The sequence below is a fragment of the Delphinapterus leucas genome, chromosome 14 (assembly GCF_059928025.1).
Source record: "Delphinapterus leucas isolate spDelLeu-1000000601 "Yukka" chromosome 14, BTC_Dleu_Yukka2, whole genome shotgun sequence".
Taxonomy (NCBI): domain Eukaryota; kingdom Metazoa; phylum Chordata; class Mammalia; order Artiodactyla; family Monodontidae; genus Delphinapterus; species Delphinapterus leucas.
In genome coordinates this window covers 33,710,368-33,733,497 of record NC_143142.1, presented here as the reverse complement: position 1 = coordinate 33,733,497, position 23,130 = coordinate 33,710,368, and the positions used below count along the sequence as shown (strand labels likewise).

The window sequence follows — 23,130 nt, the reverse complement described above, 5'->3', positions numbered from 1 at the left end:
AGAAACAGACAAATCCACAACTATAGTTGAAGACTTCACCATTCTTCTCGAAGGGATAGAACAAGTACAGAGTACATTAGTAAGATCACAGAAGACCTAAACAATGCAATCAACTTATTTGACATAATTTCTGTTTACATTTACAGAACACCCCTCTGGACAACAGCAGAACACATAATCTCTTCAATTTCACATGAAACATTCACCAACATATACTATGTGCTGGCTTATTGAGAAAACTTAAAATTTTGAAACAATAAAAATAATATAAAGTAGGACCTACTATATATAACAGGGAACTATACTCAATACCTTGTAATAACCTATAATGGAAAAGAATATGAAAAAGAATACATATGTATTCATCTGTATAATGGAATCACTTTGCTGTATGCTTGAAACTAACATAACATTGTAAATTAATTACACTTCCATAGAAAATAAATAAAATAGGTCATAGTGGAGCTCTCTGGCTGTGTCTTGAGGACCCGGCGCTGGAGGTGCAGATGGTTTGATGAGTCCCTTAGTGTCCCTGCTGAGACTCACGCCACCGTCATGTCCCCGTACTTGCGTCCCCCCAACACGTCTCTCTTTGTGAGGAACTTGCGGACGATACCAGGTCTGAAGATTTGCGACACGAATTCGGCCGTTATGGTCCTATAGTTGATGTGTATGTTCCACTTGATTCCTACACTCGCCGTCCAAGAGGATCTGCATATGTTCAATTTGAGGATGTTCGTGACGCAGAAGATGTTTTACATAATTTGGACAGAAAATGGATTTGTGGACGCCAAAGTGAAATACATTTGCACAGGGGGATCAAAAGACTCCAAATCAGATGAAAGCCAAGGAAGGGAGGAATGTGTATAGCTCTTCACTCTATGATGATTATGACAGATACAGACGTTCTAGAAGCCGAAGTTACTGAAAGAAGGAGATCAAGAAGTCCTTCCTTTGATTACAACTATAGAAGATCTTATAGTCCTAGAAACAGTAGACTGACTGGAAGAGCACGGCGTAGCAGAAGCCATTCCGACAATGATAGATTCAAACACCAAAATCGATCTTTTTCAAGATCCAAATCCAATTCAAGATCACGGTCCAAATCCCGGCCCAAGAAAGAAATGAAGGCTAAATCACGTTCTAGGTCTGCACCACACACCAAAACTAGAGGCACCGCTAAAACACATTCCAAAACACATTATATGTCTGGCTCAAGACATGAAAAGGAATCAAGGAAAAAAGAACCACCTAGATCCAAATCTCAGTCAAGATCACAGTCTGGGGCTTCCCTGGTGGCGCAGTGGTTGGGAGTCCACCTGCCGATGCAGGGGACACGGGTTCGTGCCCCGGTCCAGGAAGATCTCACATGCCGCGGAGCAGCCGGGCCCGTGAGCCATGGCCGCTGAGCCTGCGCGTCTGGAGCCTGTGCTCCGCAACGGACGAGGCCACAACAGTGAGAGGCCCGCGTATCACAAAAAAATTTTTAAAAAAGCACTTGGTGTGTGCATTTGTACCAAAATTTGCCCATATGTTTATGAAGGAGGCTTGTTCTTCGCACCTCAGTTTATTTAATGTGAGGCAAGTTAAAAGACACCACTCCCATTCTAAGTGATTCTGTGGTGCCATGAGATTTAAAATAATTCTGGAAAAAATTAATTTTAAGAAAGTCACATCTCTTGAGTTTTTGATTATCAATGTAGAACCTGATGAAAATAATACCCTAACTCTTTGTAATTTCTAACATCTCTCTACGAGATCATTTGGGGGCAATAAAAAGTGACTTGACGTGTCCAATCTCATTTCAGAATAAAAGCTGGCACCTTTAAAAATTTTAGATTGCTTGCTTACAGGCATAATAAGTAAGAAATGTTGTAGGAAAACCATTCCTTTTAGAGGATTACTTTTTTCAATTTTGGTTTTAGTAATCTAGGCCTTGCCTGTAAAGAACAAAAGATGGTTTTTAAATACTGTTTGTGGAATGTGTTTAAGGGATTGATTCTAGCACCTTTGTATATTTGATAGTATTTCTAACGTTCACTTCTTTACTGTTTGCAGTTAATGTTCATGTTCTGCTATGCAATCATTTATATGCACGTTTCTTTAATTTTTTTAGATTTTCCTGGACGTATAGTTTAAACAACAAAAAATCTACTTAAAACTGTAGCAGTAGTCTGCAGTTCTAGCAAAGAGGAAAGTTGTGGGGTTAAACTTTGTATTTTCTTTCTTATAGAAGCTTCTAGAAAGGTATTTTTATATGTTCTTTTTAACCAATATTGTGTACAACCTTTAAAACATCAATGTTTGGATCAAAACAAGATCCAGCTTATTTTCTGCTTGCTGTAAATTAAGCAAACATGCTATAATAAAGGCAAAATGAAGGAAAAAATAAATAAAATAAATCTAATGTATCAGTAAAGGACAAACTATATTAATAATATAAAGTATATCCTCTAAATAACCTATGAGCCAAATAGGAAATGTCAGGGAACATTTTAAATATTTTGAATTGAAAGAAAATGAAAGCCCAACATACCAAATTTTGTGGGATGCAGCTAAAGCAATGCTTAGAAGGAAATTTATGGTATTGAAAGGATTATATTAGAAAAATGACTCTGAAGTCAGACCACCAGTATTCAAATATGGGCCCACTTTGTACTAAATGTGTATCAGGCAATTCGCTTAACTTCTCAGTGGATCAAACTCCTCACCTATAAAATGAAGGGAACTTCCTGGGGGTGTTGTAAGATTAGATGTGGTTATGTAGAACCCTTAGCACAGTGTCTGGCATAAATTAAGTACTTAATATATATCAGCTAAGTTTTTGTTAATTTCTAATAATTAGTAGACATCTTGGTAGAACTGGAGATAAGAATGACAAACAGCCCTTAACCTCAAGAACCTCACAATTTAATGGGAAGACAAACAGATTTATCAAAGTTACCACTCCCAGTATCAAACTGGGACCACAGGGAAATGCCGCTATACCAAAGTGGGGGAATTAAGCAAACTTCTCAGATATAGGAGACCTCTTATCAAGGTTTAAGGAGTCAGTAGTTATCTAAATTAAAGGAGACATTCCAAGGACAGAATGGCTTGAGCAAAGCTGGAAGCTGTGGCATGCAAACTGGGAAGCTGCAGTTGGTTCAAATTATTCGAGCGCAGTTTTCCAAAGACAGGTAGGTATGATGGCAGGAACAAGAGATGCAAAGACCACATTTGTCATTCCTAAGAGTTTATATTTTATCTTGTAATGAGGTGCTGAATGACAAAGTGACACAGCCAGTTTTTGTTACAAGTTTCTGGCTTCACTATACAGGATATTTACTAGGATATTTACTAGGTGTCTGGGGCTGGGGGCAGTACAAGGGACGAAGATGGCAACTCTGACAGATACGATACATGGTGGTGTCTCATCACGTAATCCAGATGGAACGGACAGGGATATTAAGAATGCTTATCGGGCTTCCCTGGTGGCGCAGTGGTTGAGAGTCCGCCTGCCGATGCAGGGGACACGGGTTCGTGCCCCAGTCCGGGAAGATCCCACCTGCCGCGGAGTGGCTGGGCCCGTGAGCCATGGCCGCTGAGCCTGCGTGTCCGGAGCCTGTTGCTCCGCAACGGGAGAGGCCACAACAGTGAGAGGCCCGCGTACCGCAAAAGGAAAAAAAAAAGAATGCTCATCAAGAGTGCCTTGTGAGCGATTCCACGTGGAGGTGATCATTAAGACGCATGATTCTGGCTTAAACATCTGGGTGGAGAAACGTATGAATCACCACGATAGACAATACAGTACACGGAGCAAGACAGAGAGTTTAGCAGTAGGTACGCTGGTTTGGAGGTGCTAATAAGCTATCCAGAAAGCCACTGTCTGGTCACACCTCAGCAGTGACATGTGAAGAAGAAGAATTTAGGTCTCAGTGCAGAGAAGTAACTGACATCTCAGGCACGGGTGATTCTTTCTGAGGGAGGAGAATTTAGTTGTGGACAGAGACAAAAGAGGTAACCCAAGGTTCTGGTAACTGAAGACAACCAAGGTGATGAGAGAGAATTATAAGCAGATATTAAAGATGAAGTGGCAACTTGACCAGGTTATTGATGATGTTTGAGAATTTGGTTCAGAAATGTTCCCTTCAAACTGTAATAATACCTCTTCATAAACAGTGGATTCTGTACAGCACTGGACTAACTTCCTGGGGCTGCTGTAGCAAATCATCACACACTTCACGGCTTAAAACAACTGAAATGTATACCGTCACATTTCTGGAGGCCAGAAGTCTGAAATCAAAGTGCTGAAAGGGCCACATTCCCCAGGGAGCTTCTAGGGGAGAATCTATTCCTTCCCTCTTCCAAATTCTAACGGTTGTCAGCACTCCTTGGCTTGTGACAGCATCTCTGCTCTGTATTCCCAGTATTTTCTCCTCCTCAGTATCCCTCTCAAAACTCCCTCTGCCTGCCTCTTTCTTATGTGATTGCATTTAGGGCTCAGATAGATAATATAGAATACACTCCTCCTCTCAAGATTGTTAACTTAGTCACATCCTTGCATTACAAGGCCATGTTCATTCTTTTGCCATTTTAGGTGTTATTGACAGGTTCTGGAGTTAGAACGTGGACATATCTTTTGGGGGGCCACCATTCAGCTCACTACAAGCATTCTGTAAAAAATATAAAATAATAAGACTCACTGTTAGCAAGGGATTGGGGAAAGGATATTCACACACTATTAACAAAAGTTAATTGGCATGATCTCTTTGGAAAACAATTTGGCAAAGCTAAAAAAAAAAAAAGGCTTGAAAATGTGTATATTGCCTTTAATAAAACAATTGCAAGTTTAGAACTTTATCCCCAAAAGAGATGTGGTTCATAGAATGTGCAAGTATGTTCACCACTGTCTTTTTTATTATTTGAAAAGAAAACCTGGATTTAGCCTAAAATGCTCAACAATAGGGGCTTAAATAGGATTTAAATTATGTGTGTGTATGTATATATATATATATAGATATAGATATATACACATGCATATATACATATATATATTGAATCAGACATGTATAGCCATCAAAATTGGTAATATAACTCCATGTTTATAGCATGTAAAAGGATTCACAATATCCTCAAATAAAAAGTTTTTTAAATGACATGTATGGTATTTTAGTAAATAAAAAGGTACATCTAAAATAATCTCAATGAGTTGATCATACAAATATTAATATTAATAGGATCACTGGGATTTTATCAATTCATTTTATTTATAATTTTGAATTTTTCTTCAGTGAGCTTACTTATAATATTTTTAAATAACTGAAAAGTGAATTAATGTATCAGAAACATATTAACTTTTCTTCAAATATATTTATAACCCTCAGTTTCAGACATTTCACTGGAAAATTAGCCATAAATTTTCTTTTGATAGATATCTATCTTTTGATAGATAAAAAAGAAAACTATAAAACAATATATACAAATGAATTTGGGGATAAAAGCCAAATATCTTTTTTCTAAATATAACAAAGTCCAAATGTGAAAGAAATTTGAGCCACCTAAGTAAAAATATTAATACTAGCATTATCTATTTATATAATAAGTGAGAATAAAACGTTTATTCCTAAGTGTAGTAAACATTCACTATTTAAGAAAAAACTAGCCTATAGCTGTGAATATACTCTACAGGCCATTTTAAAAAGCCAATTATGTGTATGTATGCTTGGTAAATGAGACTGAATGAATTACATCTACAAACTTATACACATAAATTATAAAATTTAATTGTTTCTGGAAGAGGCTCTGATCTTATTAAGCATCATGATTAGTGATGTTAGTGCCCACAAAATGCATCTTTCAAGATTTATTTTGATTGATATCTAACTCGTAAAAGAGTGATCTTTTATACACTACTAGGACAGAGTATACTTTATAGCTCAAACCTAAAAAAATATCATGAAATTGCTCTTTTGCTATCATTAAATGTGACCCACCAATTCTTCCAAAACCAGTAAATATTCACTTCTACAGGTATTTGCTTCCTCATCTGGAAAACTGATTAATAAAAAAATGTCCTCTTCGAGTTTTTATGGAGAACTTTATGTAGATCTTCATAAAATGAATAATGAAAGTTGTGCCATGTTCACTGGCAGAACACTTGCATCAATATTAAGGCGAGAAGTAGTTCACAATTCATTTAACTATGACAGTAATTAGGCAGCTATTTTTTTCTAAATTCACTAGGACCCTCTGTTTGCCTACTAAGTGCAAGGTCTTTCACATCAAGCTACAGGAATGGTTTTCCTAGATTGTACTGTAGGTTGGAACCCTCAGCCTTGTACAACAAAGTGTAATAAAATGATTCAACTTCACTCACATCACAAACAATCTACGAGAAATTTTTCCGAATTCATATTTTCTCAACAGAATTTGCTAGAAAACAGGGCAGATGTGCTCATTCATACCGCTGTTTGTTCTGGATGAGAACTCAGTGCTTCCTGAATGAGCTTCTAATACAGAAACTCATCATGGAAAAGCTGCTTCAATTCTGTCGGTTCAGAAGATGCTTTAAAGGTTGCCTATTCCAGAGCAATATTTACAGATGTCCTGGGAAGGTGACACACTGCAGGGACCCTGAGGGCAGGGGACAATACGTCAGTGGAGATGGTCAGAGATCTTATGGCTGCCTGGGGAAGCAAAGGGCAGAGAATTTGAAGCCACATGTATTTACGAGGCACTCGGTGAAGGTTGGTGGAGAGTCTTAAAAGGATGCAGTAGGATCCTTGCAGATGGGGAGGGAACCTAAGCAAACTTGTCCTCCTTTCTAATTTTACATGACTCCAGATAAACAACTGAGTTGATAACATGCTGCATCCCCTATCTCAGGACCCCAAGTTCCTCATTCCAGTTTAGAGAAAGTGTAAAAGATTAACACACATTTGCTAGAATTCATCTCTTCTGTTTCTGCTGGTTATGCCATCTTCCCGGTTTCAGCATTATCAACTTTTTAAAATATAAATTTCAATTCATATACACTTGATATAAAGATAAGAAAAAGTGATCATAGTCACTGGGATAGAGGGACCTTTGTAATTTCAAGGATAAAATCAGTCATTTATCCTGCATTCCCAGCATTTTTCCTGCAAAATGGATAAGATCATATTCACTTGCAGGGAAACGTAATAGCAAAAGGAAATCACAGCACCCAGAAGCCGATGAAGCATAGATAAGATCCAGGTTCTCAGAGGAGCAGGGTGCCTGGATGATGGTTGTGTTGGTCATGTGACAACACAACTGACACTCTACGTGCACACAAACTGCTGATCCTTTGTGGTCCCCCAATTACCCTAACTCAATACAAGTAGGACATCAGGATGGCCGGATTTGAGGCCACTGTGGGAGAAGACGTCTTCCACTTCAAAGTCTCGCCCCAAGTGGTCTTGATAAGGCATTTGAAAGTCCTGTCCTACTCATGCCTTTGAGCTAGAGTCCAGAAAGCCTCTTTTTACATATAAGTGCTGGCTGTGATTGCTTCTGCTTTTGAATTCTTATACTACTTTCTGCCATTCTCTCAGACCAAGGAACAGATTAATTTATTTAAAAGACCCATTTTAAGGGGAAAAGGGGAGGGATAAATTAGGGATATGGGATTAACAGATACACACCACTACGTATACAATAGATAAAAACAAGGACCTACTGTATAGCACAGGAACTACATTCAATATCTTATAATAACCTATCATGGAAAAGAATCTGAAAAAGATTATATATATATAAAACTGAACCACTTCTCTGTACATCTGCAACTAATACAGTATTGTAAATCAACTATAGCTCAACTATAGCTCAACTATAGCTCAACTATACCTTTAACAATTAAAAGACCTGTCTTGTTCAGAAAAGGTTTAAAGAGGATGAAACATGTATCATATTGATAAAGAAGTAGAGACCAGAGATGAAGAATGTTGGGACGTGGACAGATATCTCCTATTTGCACCCTCTCTCTACTGGTTCCACAAGCTACTTCCTGTGTGATCATGGACCATTACATGGCTCAGTTTCCATATCTATAAGGTGGGGATAATAACGTTACTGCATCAGTGACTCACTGTAAGAATTAAATGATAATACACATCACACACATGGCAAACTATCATCTTCCGAGGACAAAATAAGATCTCCGTAAATTTTCTAGGTATTAATAAATTGCTATGTTTTCCTTTACATATGCATTATCTCCTCAATTAGATCTGAAATCATGCAAAACCAACAAAATGTGATTGGGTACTTTCAAGAATACCGAGTAGCAGTAATCAGAAGGGAAATACAATGAGAAAGGAAAGATATTAGATTAAATGACAAGTATACAAAATGTATTTGGTTAAGAAGATCATTTGTTGAGAAAGGATTATGAGATGATTAATGTTTATATTATAGATTGTAGAACTATCATTACAGATTTTGGGTTAGTGGAAACAGAATGCCTTAATGTAGTGGATTTGGGAAATTGTAGTTTGGTGTTATACCTGAAGATGCAGGAAAACTAGGAAGGGAAAGTTTCAGAGTTCTTATAATCTTGTAAACATAAGAACAAGGTGAGCCATAGACACAGTTGGAGACTAATTAAGCAAATGGAGCAGAGACGGCTTTCCCAGGCTCGGGATACCATATGGAGCCAGGCCACATGCAGAGGAAGCAAAGAATAAATGGGAACAGAGCAACAAGCAGATGGGTGAGGTCCACCTTGGGTGAAGGTTGGTGGTGGAGTTGGGAAGGGAGTTATGCAATCAACAAAGGACAGAACCCCAAGGGACACCCTTGGCTATACTCAACTTGTCAAATCCGAACCTTCTAGAATCCCGCAGACCTGCCAACATAAGTAAGATAGGTGTCTGGGAATCCACATCACCCCAGCTTTTATGCTAGGCCTCAAGATGCAATGAAGGCAGCTAGGATTAGGAGAGCTTATTCTTTCGGAGGCTTTGGTCAGTTGGATGGCTTCTGGCAATTTTCACATCTTGAAATTTGGATCATGTCCCTTGCTGCCATCAAAGGGTGAGACCCAACCTAAAGAGAGTAGGAGGGGGGCTTCCCTGGTGGCGCAGTGGTTGAGAGTCTGCCTGCCGATGCAGGGGACATGGGTTTGTGCCCCGGTCCGGGAGGATCCCACATGCCGCGGAGCGGCTGGGCCCGTGAGCCATGGCTGCTGAGCCTGCGCGTCCGGAGCCTGTGCTCCGCAACAGGAGAGGCCACAACACCAAGAGGCCCGTGTACCACAAAAAAAAAAAAAAAAAAGAGAGTAGGAGGGGTGGGTGGGAATCCAGCATGCCTATGCCTGTTCAATCCAACTTCAGATAGAAAAACCATCTGCTGCTTGGGTCCATTGCTTTAGAAACTCTAGGATGGTCCCAGGTTAAACGCTGAGCTCCGAGTGGATCCTAAAATAAACTTGGTCTCCTAACTCTGTCCCTTCTGATTCTTGCTAGGTAACCATCCCAAATCCTTAAGGCGATCGTAACACCTGAAGTGACCCCATTGTGTCCATGCTCAATGTCTTATTACAAAATAACTTCACAATACAAAGAGGACCTTTTCTGTCAAACAGGAATATAAACCGTGCAGATCTGTGCTCATAGAGGGAGACATTTATTAAAACTCATTTAACTTTGGGCATTTATTGGATCTTTATCAAAAGATGTTCCACTTCTCTGAGTTTGATCATCTACCTTTGGTAACAAGTTATTATAGCAAAAGTGCTCTTACTTGATCAGTGGAGGGTAGAAATGGGTACCAGGGATTCCATAATTTTACCATCACATTAAAACAGGAAGTTGGTGCTACCTGATCAGATCCCACTGGGGTAGAAAACAGTCTATAACATGAACCAAGAGAGCCTGGGTCACATCACTGGGGTCATCAAATGTCACATAATAAGCACGGGCAGGACACTTTTCAACCAAGGATCTAAGAGGGTTTTAAAAAAATTAAACGGTGAAAATCTCAAAACAGCCCAAAGAGTTACAGTGTTATTACTTCTGTAAACCTTGCAATGTAATCTATTCAGGTCAGTATATGATTTCATCCTGAGTCATTTACGTATATATAAATGTTAATGTGTGTGTGTGTGTGTGTGTGTATATATATATATATATATATATATATATATATATAAATCCCACCTTACTATATTCTCTTCCAGGATGAGTTAAAACATCAGGATAAAATGAATAACTATGAATAAATTGAACTTCACTTAATTAATTCAAGATTATCATTAAATATTAACGAACATGAAAGTGTGATTGCTGAATATATCAACACCCATCACGCTAAATGTGCGAAAATATCTCTCTTCTCGCATTTTATACTTTCTTCATGTGACTGTGTTGTTTTTCTTAGTCATTTTGCCTAAAGTGAGTATTTATAAAATGTCTTATTCTGACATCCCCTTGCAATATTGTCCATTTATTTCTAACAGAAAAATATTAGACCCCAAATCACAATAAAAACCCCCTTTGAATGCTAATATCCACCCACCAGATTGGCAAAAATTAAGAAGGCTGGTGACACTAAGTGTTGGCAAGGACTTAGAACACTGGGGACTCTGAGATGCCACTGGTGGGAGTCCCAAGTGGCACAGCCACTTTACAAAACAGCTGGGCATCATCTTGAAAAGGTGGGACACTGCCCAGCCCAGCCTTTCCCAGAGATTTATCACGAGACATGCCTAAGAATGTCTGTGGCAGCCTGGTTGGTGACAGCAAAAACAAACAAACAAAAGCAACTGTCAAATAAACCAAATACACAAAAATGAGAGAAGAGATGAATGAACTGTGCATAGCTGGAGTTTGCACATCACTGCAATAGACTGACCATGTCCGTCAGCGTGGCCGGATCTTCAGAGCATACCGCTGGATAAAAAAAGCAAGGTGCAGAAGAATACGAACATTTTGCTGTCATTTTGATCAAGTTCAAAAGCAAGCAGAATTTTTAAGAAATAGATTTTTAGCAATAATGCATATAATGGTCAAGGAATAAAGAACAGAGAATACAGAGAGGAAAGCTACACAGAGTAGTTCACTGTGGAGGATGGAGGATGGGGACCGAATGTAGGAAGCCAAGGGCATGGGGAGCATCTCATGGCTGGTGATGAGGCTCTTCCTGTTCGTGGACGTCATGTTTGTGGGACGTGTTAAGCTGTTATGTTTCATATTATAAACAGACATTTAACGATTAAAATATTTTTTAAATACACCACTTTAAACCCAAACATTTCCTTTAAGGCTACACATTTTATACCTGAAAAGCAATATTCACTTCTCCCAAATTAAGAGTTCTGGTTTCCATTTCTGAAAGAGTCACTTATTGTTCTGTGACCTTGGACATGTCACTTAATCTCTCTGAGGATCTTCTTCTTTCAACCTGAAAATACAGGTCGTAAGGAACAATCTCTTGGGGCTTTTCTACAGAATATTCTTATAATTGTATAAATCTCCAAGCCTTCTACCTTAGGCAGTGTCCAGTCTACCTGAATTTAATTCTTGAAAACAAACCCGCAAGAAAAATGTACACGTGTCCGCATGTGTCTTTTCTAAACACTCACTTATTTAACTAAAGACAATGTTAATTTCCTCTCCGTTCCTGAGTTCTGCCACCCTAGGATTTAAATTTTCCTCTGGGAATTTAGCAGAGCCAGATGGAGATTTTTTTTCTCCTACAGTTCAAGCTAAGATTGGACTTGAAAATCGAAGTGGCGTGCAGCTTTACACAATGGAAGTAATACCAATCGTCAATTAGAAGTCAACTCCTATTCTTGGCTTCAACATTTACCAGCTAGATGACTGTGGTTAAAGTCACTTAACTTCTCTAGACCTCAACTTATTCATCTGTAATAAAGCACCAGAAGTGGGTCAAAGCTCTCTGGAAACATTTTCTGTTCCAGCATAGTATAATTCTACCTAATTTAAGTTTCCTCTTGGGAACAACTTTTTTACCTAATAATCAACTGTTAACAAAAAGTATTCAAATAACTTGTAGAAATCAAGCACCAAACCCAAACTTCTGAAAACCACGAAGTTCCACCAGGAATACCTTGTTTCTGAAGAGGTTAAAGGAAAATGGGTCCATAGACTGATTGAGACGCGTACAAAAATTCTCATTTTCATTTGTTATTCTGATTTTTATAAATATACTAGACATTATTCTAGCCACTGTAAATAGAGCAGCCCTCACAGACCTTCCTTCCCTGTCACAACCAAGTAAGTACCTATTCCGAAAGATCCCTGGTGAGCCAAGGGCAACGATACTCTTTATCTCTTTAACAATTTAGTCTATAATCGCAACAGAACCTGAAAGCATCTTACTTGTTAGAGATCTGGCGACACAAACCCCTACACCCACCTACTTGACTCACCTATTCCTTCTTCAGACATTTCTAGTATATGCTAGTATCAAAGTCTGGTTGGGCTCTAGAAAGTGAGCTCTGCTAAAGAAAACAACAAAGTCAATCATCCTTTGCTGCATATAATAATAAATAAAATTAAGCTCTTTAGTTTATGTCCCAAAGCTTCTCTACAATGTATATCTTGCCACACACCTTTCATTCCAACCATCACAAATTATTCACCACTATCTAAACACGTTTACCCATTTTGTTTCCTCACCCAGCCCTTGAACTTGCACCTGGCTATGAGACGTCTCCTCCAGAGCCCAACCCCAAAGGTATCTCTTCCATCATCTTCTCCATCCTATTTTCTATTTTAGGAATTAAAGCAGGTGCCTTCCCCCCAAAGCATCATGTCCCTATACAACAGCATTTTCCTCTGCTGCTTTATGTCACAGACACTCATCTACACACATCTCTCCAACAAGTGTGTTATGTCCTGTCTGAATTCTTGACCCACAGAATCTGTCAGCGTGATAAAATGGTTTTTTGTATCACTAAGTTTTGTAGTGAGTGACTGGCTAAGCAAGAAAAGATAACAGTCACGCTAACTCTGCCTCTCTCTCACTTTGTTTTTTGAGCTATAATCTGGTTTTTGAACTTTTTTCCCAAACCCTCATTTTTCCTGAATCTGTCCAGATTATAGAAATAGTCTGCACATCACTCTCATACCACTGGGCCTCCATCACCCAGTTCACCCACCCTGGGACCCACATGCTTTCCATTTGTTCCAACAGCATCGTCTGGTGTTCCCAATTCTCCACTTATCTGGGGGATGAATGTTTCTCCTGTTGGTCCTGCAAGAAGTCAGTTCTTCTCAACCAGCTCATGAAGAGACCAGCATGGCGGCAAAGTCTTACACTATGTGTAGTAAGTACACGTAAGATACTGTTGGAACCAGAGGAAGCGGTGTGTAAAACTTCCCGGGAAGCTGTGGGAGGGAAACTTGAGCCACCCTGAGCAATGCTTAGATGTCTGCCAGGCAGAAAAGTAAGTAAGGGCATACCAAGACGAGGAAACCACAGAGGCCACACAGAGACAGAAACGTGATAAGAGATAACATGATTTGAGGAATTACATATAAGGCAGTCTGAAGCATACAACTACATACATGAGGTGGAGGATTGAGAGTTAAGACTGAGACACTATGGAGAACTGAATGGAGGTTTCTCAAAAAACTAAAAATAGAGCCACCATATGACTCAGCAATCCCACTTCTGGGTATGTATCTGAAAAAACCAAAAACACTAATTCAAGAAGATACATTCACCTCAATGTTCATAGCAGCACTATTTACAATTGCCAAGACATGGAAACAACCTAAATGTCCATTGACAGAAGACTGGATAAAGAAGATGTATGTGTGTGTGTGTGTGTGTGTGTGTGTGTGTGTGTGTGTGTGTCTCTCTCTCTCTCTCTATATATATATATATATATATATGTGTGATGGAATATGACTCAGCCATAAAAAAGAATGAAATGTTGCCATTTGCAGCAACATGGATGGACTTGGAAGGCATTATGCTAAGTGAAGTAAGTCAGACAGAGAAAGACAAATACTGTATGATATCACTTATATGTTGAATCTAAAAAAGTCCACAAAATAGTGAATATAACAAAAAAGAAGCAGATTCACAGAGAAGGAGAACAAACTAGTGGTTACCAGTGGCGAGATGGGGGAGGGGCGATATAGGGGTGGGGGAGGGGAGGCACAAACCACTGGGTGTAAGATGGGCTCAAGGATGTATTGTACAACACGGGCAATACAGCCAATATTTTGTGATAACTGTAAATAGAAAATAACCTTAAAATTGTATAAAAATTACAAATTAAAGAGTTAAGCCTGGGAAAGTATACCTGACCAGGTCATAAGAGACCTTAAATGCCATACTGCAGAGTTGAACTTCATCTAATAGGTCACGAGGGCAAGACATCAAACAAATTAATTTGGAAATTCAGCTAAAAGAAACGTTTCAAAAGGATTTATCTAATATAACTTCAGAGGATTGTTTGGAGGAGGGTGAATAGGAAAACAGAATGAGCAGGAAAGGAGGCTCTTGGATTAGCAATGAAAAATAGACAGTGAAGAGACCAGGTAGGCTGGAGGTTGCTGGCTTGTGGAAGGGAAGTTGATTTGTGAGAATAATAGGTTGGCTGTTACAGAATAACAGAGAATAAAGGTGGGCGGTTAGTAAAATTTACGAATGGATATGAAGAAGTCAAAATAGAAGCCATTTCTCTTTTCACTCACCTGAAAGCTACCTCAGAAATCGCCCAGGTTTTGGACTCGAGCGGTAACTAGGAAGATAATGTACATGCAACAAAAAATACAGTCACATAAAAAGACTGACATAAACTTCAGAATAATGGAAATGTATTCTCGTAAAATGAAAAGGGAAGGACTAGGGGGTCTGGAAAGATAACTCCCACAATCCCAGAAAACAATGGACAAGGTAGAAGAGAAGTTCCCAAGTCGATAAAGTTCAAATGGTCACAAAAGAGGTCAGGGCAGTCAGTCATCTCTCAATCCCCACATCAAAGGAGGGAGGGCACTGATGGAAAATCACCAGGATTCAGCTGCATCCATCACTGAACTCTGAAAAGAGTTTGGGTATATTTGAATGCAATCGATCCAGACGTTCTACAAATACATAACTCTTTAATCACAGTCATAAAATCACTCAACAAAAATCTCATTCTGGAGAGATGAAAGCTAGCTGCTTCAATTCTGAAGTCTTTGTTTCACTTCCCTCTCCCAAAACATGAAAAGATTAAACTTGCACCCAGAGCCTGGATAGCGGCAGGTCACGGAGACAGGAAGTACAACCAGGGAAGTTGCGGACGGGCTTGCAATGCAGAAGAGCTGGGAGGGGCTCATATGCCTCAGAGCCAAGTAGATGGACACACAGACACACACAGCTAGGTGGCTAGAAACCAGCAAACTCCAGGAAAGGTGGCCAGAACAAGCAGCCCAGAAGCTCAAAACATGCAAGATGACTTTGGGAGCGAGGAGAAAGTCAGAAGCTCACAGAAACATTTCTAGAAGTAGGCAAGGGTGGAAAGCTCCCAGGGAAGTGGTCTGGAAAGCAGGAGAACATGGCCAAGTTAGGGAAACTCGAGCAACAATCCCTTGTTTCAAGCAGTGATGTTGTATGTCTTTCCCTCCATGGAAAGTAGCAATTCCCAAGCGTGATTGCCTGGGAACTCTCGGCAGAGACATACAAACGTAAGTATTTGGCTGGAGGTAGGAACCTAAAGGCCAATCGTTCTGAAATGTTAACGTGGGTGATAATCACCTGGAGAGCTTGTTAAAATGTGGCTTCTGAGCCCCACCTCCAGAACTGCTGATTCAGTGAGTCCGAGATGGGCCCAAGTATTTGCATCTCTGACAAGTTCCCAGATGATGCGATGCTGCTGGTCCAGAGACCATACTCTGAGAACCAGTGTCATGGGCCCTCAGTTCTCATCCCTAGACGTGCCCTAGAATCATTTGGCAAGCTTTGTAAATGCTCACACCTGAACCCACCCTACAGGTGAAGATGAGGTGGTCTAGGACAGAGCCTGAGATCGGTATGTTTTCAAAGTTCCCTAGATGTTTCCAATGCCTACACGAGGTTGAGAATTACTGCTATGTGGGGATGTAAAGTTAAATGATGACAAACTAGTTCTGTTTGGGGTATCTTTCTGAAAGGAAGCTGGCTTCTCTCTTTAAACCTAGGGGCTTAAACTCTTTTTTTCTTTTCATTAACATATTTTTTTAAATTTTATTGGAATATAGTTGATTTACAATGTTGTGTTCGTTTCAGGCATACAGGAAAGTGATTTAGTTATGCATATATTCATTCTTTTTTCAGATTCTTTTCCCATATAGGTTATTACAGAATATTGGGTAGAGCTCCCTGTGCTATACAGTAGATCCTTTTTAGTTATCTATTTCACATTTAGTAGTGTGTGTATGTTACTCCCAAGCTCCTAATTTATCCCTGCCCACCATGTTTCCCCTTTGGTAACTGTAAGTTTGTTTTAGAAATCTGTGACTCTGTTTCTGTTTTGTAAATAAGTTCATTTATATCATTTTTTAAAAAATTAGATTCCACATATGACTGATATGTGGGAGCTGGCGGCGGTGGTGGCGCTGGGCGAGGGAACCGGCGCCCGGGGCAGGAGCAGCAGGGGAGGGACTCGGGCCACCATGGACGACAAGGCGTTCACCAAGGAGCTGGACCAGTGGGTCGAGCACCTGAACAAGTGTAAAGTACTTAGAGAGAACCAGGTGCAGACGCTGTGCGAAAAGGCTAAGGAAATTTTAACAAAAGAATCAAATGTGCAAGAGGTCCATTGTCCTGTTACCATCTGTCGAGATGTGCATGGTCAATTCCATGATCTTATGGAACTCTTTAAAATTGGTGGGAAATCACCAGATACAAACTATCTATTCATGGGTGACTATGGAGACAGAGGTTATTATTCTGTGGAGACTGTGACTCTTCTTGTGGCATTAAACGTGTGTTATCCAGAACATACTACAATATTGAGAGGAAACCACGAAAGCCGACAAGTTACCCAAGTATATGGCTTTTATGATGAATGTCTGCGAAAGTATGGAAATGCCGATGTTTGGAAATATTTTACAGATCTGTTTATCTGCCACTTACAGCTTTAGTAGATGGACAGATATTCTGCCTCCATGGTGGCCTCTCCCCATCCATAGATACACTGGATCATGTAAGAGCGCTGGATCGTTTACAAGAAGTCCCACATGAGGGCCCAATGTGTGATCTGTAATGGTCAGATCCAGATGACCATGGTGGGTGGGGTATTTCACCACTCGGGGCTGGCTACACATTTGGACAAGATATTTCTGAAACATTTAACCATGCCAGTGGTCTCACAGTGGTTTCTCGTGCTCACCACCTTGTAACGGAGGGATACAACTGGTGTCACGATCGGAACGTGGTTACCATTTTCAGTGCATCCAATTACTGTTATCGTTGTGGGAACCAGGCTGCTATCATGGAATTAGATGACACTTTGAAATGTTCCTTCCCTTAGTTTGACCCAGCCCCTCATCATGGAGAGCCTCATGTGATCCACAGCACCCCAGACTACTTTCTGTAAATTCCTCCTGGGAAAACCTGCCTTTGTATGTGGAAGTATACCTGGCTTAAAAAAAATACACACACACACACACACACACACACACACACACACACACACATAAAATAAAACCAAAAAAAGCAACAGTAATCTATGTGTTTCTGTAACAAATTGGGATCTGTCTTGGCACTAAACCATATCATGGACCAAACTGTGCCATACTAATGATGAGCATTTAGCACAACTTCAGACCGAAATTAGTTCAACACTATGTTCTAGATCGGTCGGTTGTAACAGTTTGCCTGCTGTATTTGTAGGAACCATTTTCCTTGGAACTGTTCAAGCAAAAAAGATAACTAACTCCATCTACTTTTGCACTTACTTGGAAATTTTAGTTAGAGTGTTTAACTGACATGGATAAATAGGGTTGGATTTTTATTTTTAAGAAAAATTCACAAGCTAACTTCCACTTAATTCATTACCGTTTATTTTATTGAAATGTATAATTAACTGAAAGAAAGATTCTTAGGAGTATGTTGTCATAACATTTAAAGAGATTTCCCTTCATTTAACCTAAATTACTATTTTATGTTGATTTGCATATTTCTGTATATTTATCATGACAGTACTTGCATTCTATTTGGTGTACTGAGCAAATGAACTTTCCATTTTAAACAAAAATAAAGGCGGGGGTGGGGGGGCTTCCCTGGTGGCACAGTGGTTAAGAATCCGCCTACCAATGCAGGGGACAGAGGTTCAAGCCCTGGTCCGGGAAGATCCCACATGCCACGGAGCAACTAAGCCCGTGCGCCACAACTACTGAGCCTGAGCTCTAGAGCCTGCAAGCCACAACTACTGAGCCCATGTACCACAACTACTGAAGCCCGTGCTCCACAACAAGAGAAGCCAATGCAATGAGAAGCCTGCACACAGCAACGAAGAGTAGCCCCCACTTGCCGCAACTAGAGAAAGCCTGCACACAGCAACAAAGACCCAATGCAGCCTAAAATAAACAAATTTTTTAAAAAAATGACTGACATGTGGTATAAACATACAATGGAATATGACTCAGCCATAAAATTTTTAAAAAAAAACAACTACATAATGCCATTTGTGGCAACATGGATGGACCTAGTAACTCAGACAGAGAAAGACAAATATCCTATGGGCTTAAACTCTTCATGGGGTCCAATAATGGATATGTTTAAGTAAAGCACTTACAGCTCCTGCTCAATCAAAATCCTATTTATACCAATAAAGTGTTTAGGTAACATCATCAAAAATTTATAAACCATCATAGAAGGCTCGATTTATCTTTCGGAAACAAAGGAGAAATCACTAACAATGGAAGGAAGACGTTGGTTTTCTCCATTCACACTGCCAGGACTTAGAAGAAAAACAAGTTTTCCAAAACAACGATAAAGCAGCCAAGAGGAAAATCCAATAAAATTGCCAAGGAATGACAGTGCTCTAGGAACAGATGGACTGGTTCCTTTCTGAAATTTTATGAAGAATATCGATGAACTGAAACATTGACAAAGATATTTAATGCAACCTTATAGGGAAAGTAATCAAATCTCTTGGAACATTCTAGCCAAGCGAGATGCTTGAATGCAAGGATAATGTTTTCAACCTCTTTCTCATTTTTCAGAATTACTGAATAATTGAACAGTTAACAATAACTAATGGAACAAGTCATGCTGTATGATCTTGGTTTTGTTTATCAGTTTCACGTCAGGTGGTATGTGAAGTAAATAATGGTTCAAAGATGCCTCATTATTATAAAAAAAAAGTTAAGTCATTGAGAACTTCATTCACATTCATTCTTTGGATAAATATTTATTAGGAAGCAATATTTGACAAATATTTATTAAGAATCTCTGTGCTAACCAGGATGCTGGGAAATGAATATGGTGATAAGTTGAACTACTTTGCAAATGGTGGGAAAGAGTGGCATTAATGAGAAAAAAAAACAGTCATGTGCAAGACAAGTTGGGAGGAGGGAGGGAGCAAAATTCCAGGCAGATGGAATAAAATATCTTAGAGGGCTTCCCTGGTGGCGCAGTGGTTGACAGTCTGCCTGCCAATTCAGGGGACACGGGTTCCTGCCCCGGTCCGGGAAGATCCCACGTGCCGCGGAGCGGCTGGGCCCATGAGTCATGGCCACTGAGCCTGCGCGTCCGGAGCCTGTGCTCCGCAACGGGAGAGGCCACAACAGTGAGAGGCCCGCGTACCACAAAAAAAAAAAAAAAATCTTAGAAAAGATTAGTTATCCTTCCATTTTACACCTAAACATATATGACTGTGTGAGGCAGACGACTCAATTTCAATGATATAAGTTCTAATAAAACGTTTTGAGTCATGTGCACTCCATACATGTGTATACAATTTTAAGAATGTGTCTAATATCAAAAAAATTGAATTTCAATTTCAATGTAGGACACTCGTAGATTGAAAACTTGCCAAGCCTTTGGCCATATATTTCCTGTCTTCAAGAAATTAATGTATTACTATTAATACATTACTTTTACTAGCACCTTTCTAGAACTTTCACTAAGTTTATGCCCTAGGCAATTCAACACTCAAATTTATTTTACATAAGGAACGTAAAGCAATCCCAAACAAAAGCGGCAGAAACAATACATGTAGAAACACGCAAAGAAAGATGGAAGACACTGCACTTATAAAATGCATTTGTTTTCTGTGACACTATGGCATCAGGGACTTTATAAAGGGTGCTCACTGTTCTACCAGTTTGACGTGTATCCATCTTCATTTCAGCTTCTGATAACTTACATGAGCCAAACATCCCGTACCAATATTTATTTGAGATAGAGATGCTTATACAGTCAACTTGCCTTTTTCTTAAAAAAGTAAAGTTAAAAAAAAACTACAGCAGCATGCTAGTATTTTATAGGCCACTTGAATTACCTTGCACTTGAGTTAAGGATACAACAGTGTTCATTTATCCATGTCTGTTTAAACAGACTGAAGTGTTTAATTCCATCAGGCTCAATCGCAAAGAATCCCAACAGCCAACGAGCAGTTTTCTGCTGGGATTTCTTAGGAGGACAATCTAACATCTTTTTTTTCCCGCTTGCCATTAAAGTCCTTATCTGAATGTTGCCAAAGGTGTGTCAGGTTCGTTCACTGTGTTCCCTAAATTGTCTTTATTGCCGGTGTCACCTGTGTGTGTGCTGCTTTGTCTTGGAGGGATGCTCTAAATGTCCTTTCCAATAGATTACTCGATGGGAAGCGGAAGCTAGGGGTAGGACAGGAGTAAAGATGCAGACTTAGAGAATGGACTTGAGGACACGGGGAGGGGGAAGGGTAAGCTGGGACGAAGTGAGAGAGTGGCATGGACATATATACACTACCAAATGTAAAACAGATAGCCAGTGGGAAGCGGCTGCATAGCACAGGGAGATCAGTCCGGTGCTTTGTGACCACCTAGAGGGGTGGGATAGGGAGGGTGGAGGGAGACGTAAGAGGGAGGAGATATGGGGATATATGTATACGTATAGCTGATTCACTTTATTATAAAGCAGAAACTAACACACCATTGTAAAGCAATTATACTCCAATAAAGATGTTAAAAGATAAAAAAAAAAAGAAGCTAACGTTTCTCCTACAGCTGACAGATCCTCTCCTGAAAAGAAGGAACTGACTTTCTCCGGAGCAAGCAGATGGTCCCACCCTCAGAAGGTTCCGCAGAGACTCACCTCTGTCACACAAAATTTCTCTGACAAGTGGGAAGAGGCAGGTGGAAAGTGGAAGGTGAGCCAAACACAATGTATTGAGGCCCCTGGTTCCTGGTGCCATTGAAACACCTACGTCCTGAAAGAACCCATCAGAGCAGGCACCAGTCAGCAGCAAGATAAAACTCAGAAAAAGGTTATGTGGACATTCCTTCATATAACAGACATTACAGAACAAAAAGCTTTACGTTCACACTACAGGGTTATGATTTTAGCAGAAGTATTTCTATTTCCGTCAAGGTCTCCACAAATGAGATGAGTGGAAACAGAAGGAAGGAATTCAAGAAAAATAAAACAAGGGTCATTTCGAGAAATTTCCAAATAACCACCTCCTGGGCCAGCTAGGCTGTCCAGTGAAACAACTGAAAACAAGAGGGTATATATCTTGTAGGCAGCTGGAGACACATTTCTGAGAGTTATCAGCTTCACAATATGGTCACTTACTTGATTCCCATTTCACTCCATATTTCTTGGATGCCAACCAAATGCCAGGCACTGGGTTAGGCACCAGAGGGGTACAGAGGCTGGTGCTAACAGAACTCGGTTCAACGATCAGCTCTATCCGTGACAGTTCTGCAGTCTGAGAATATGTTCTCTAAAGCATGATATCACTTTCTACTTAGGGTGGCATAATACACTTAGCGCGTAGAAAGCATTCAGTAAGATGTATAACAACTATGATTATTACTAGCAGTATTATTACAGGGATATGTTCTTGAGAAGCATGCCCTATGTTGTTACCGTGCATAATCTAGCAGGAGATTAAAAACCACAAGCAGCTACAATGCAATATGGTAGATACTGTATCTGAAAAGTATACAGACTGCTGTTAAGACAGAAAGGATAAAAGAATGACACAGCAGTGAACATCACCCCACACCTCTCCAAGAGCCTTGTCAAATGCCAGAGCTAGAACCTTCCAAGAGAAGGTCTGAATTTAAAAAATAAAAATAAAAAAGCTTGGACTTCCCTGGTGGCGCAGTGGTTAGGAATCTGCCTGCCAACGCAGGGGACACGGGTTCGATCCCTGGTCCGGGAAGATCCCACAGCCCGTGTGCCACAACTACTGAGCCTGCGCTCTAGGGCCGTGAGCCACAACTAGTGAGCCCGCGTGCCACAACTACTGAAGCCCGCGCACCTAGAGCCCATGATCCACAACAAGAGAAGCCACCGCAATGAGAAGCCCATGCACCGCAACGAAGAGTAGCCCCCACTCAACACAACTAGAGAAAGCCCGCACACAGCAACAAAGACCCAACGCAGCCAAAAATAAATAAATAAATAATACATTTATTTTTTTAAAGTCTTTAAATAAATAAATAAAAATAATAAAAAAGCTTATTTCCTTCTATACTGGAAATCTACCAAAGAACGGTACTTCAATAATCTCTCTCATCTGGTTCTATGTTTTTCATAGTTGTTATTCCTTCTAATGTGCGAAAAGAAGTCTCATGTTTATTGTCTGCTGTCTGTTTCCTCGCACTTGAACGTAAACTCCACAGGGGATGCCTTTTGTCTTTCGTTCTTGCTGTTGCTCAGGACCGAATTCAAAGTACCTAGAATAGTGCCTGGCATGTACTAGTTACTCAATAAACTGTTAGTTGAATGAATGAATGAATGAATCAGTAATTCCTATCATCCAACTGTGGGCATCTTTAGGATCTGAAATGCATAGGAAAATAAAGATCTTGAAAAATGAACTTAAGTACAAAGGAATACATTTCTACCCATCACTCCCTTATCGATATCTGACTTAGAAATCACCTACATATCTTGGTTCTCAGTGCAGGACATAATATGGATAATTGAGCTATACTAGAGTTTTCTTCTTTCATTCAAATATTCAAA

The 23,130-nt window shown here is 39.9% G+C and overlaps 2 pseudogenes; both read left to right on the top strand.

Annotated features, from left to right (window-relative positions):
• Nucleotides 1-436: 436 nt before the first annotated feature.
• LOC111162918 (serine/arginine-rich splicing factor 10 pseudogene) lies at nucleotides 437-1,711 on the top strand (annotated as a pseudogene).
• Nucleotides 1,712-15,251: 13,540 nt separating this feature from the next.
• Nucleotides 15,252-17,620, top strand: LOC111163061 (serine/threonine-protein phosphatase 2A catalytic subunit beta isoform pseudogene; annotated as a pseudogene).
• Nucleotides 17,621-23,130: the final 5,510 nt, after the last annotated feature.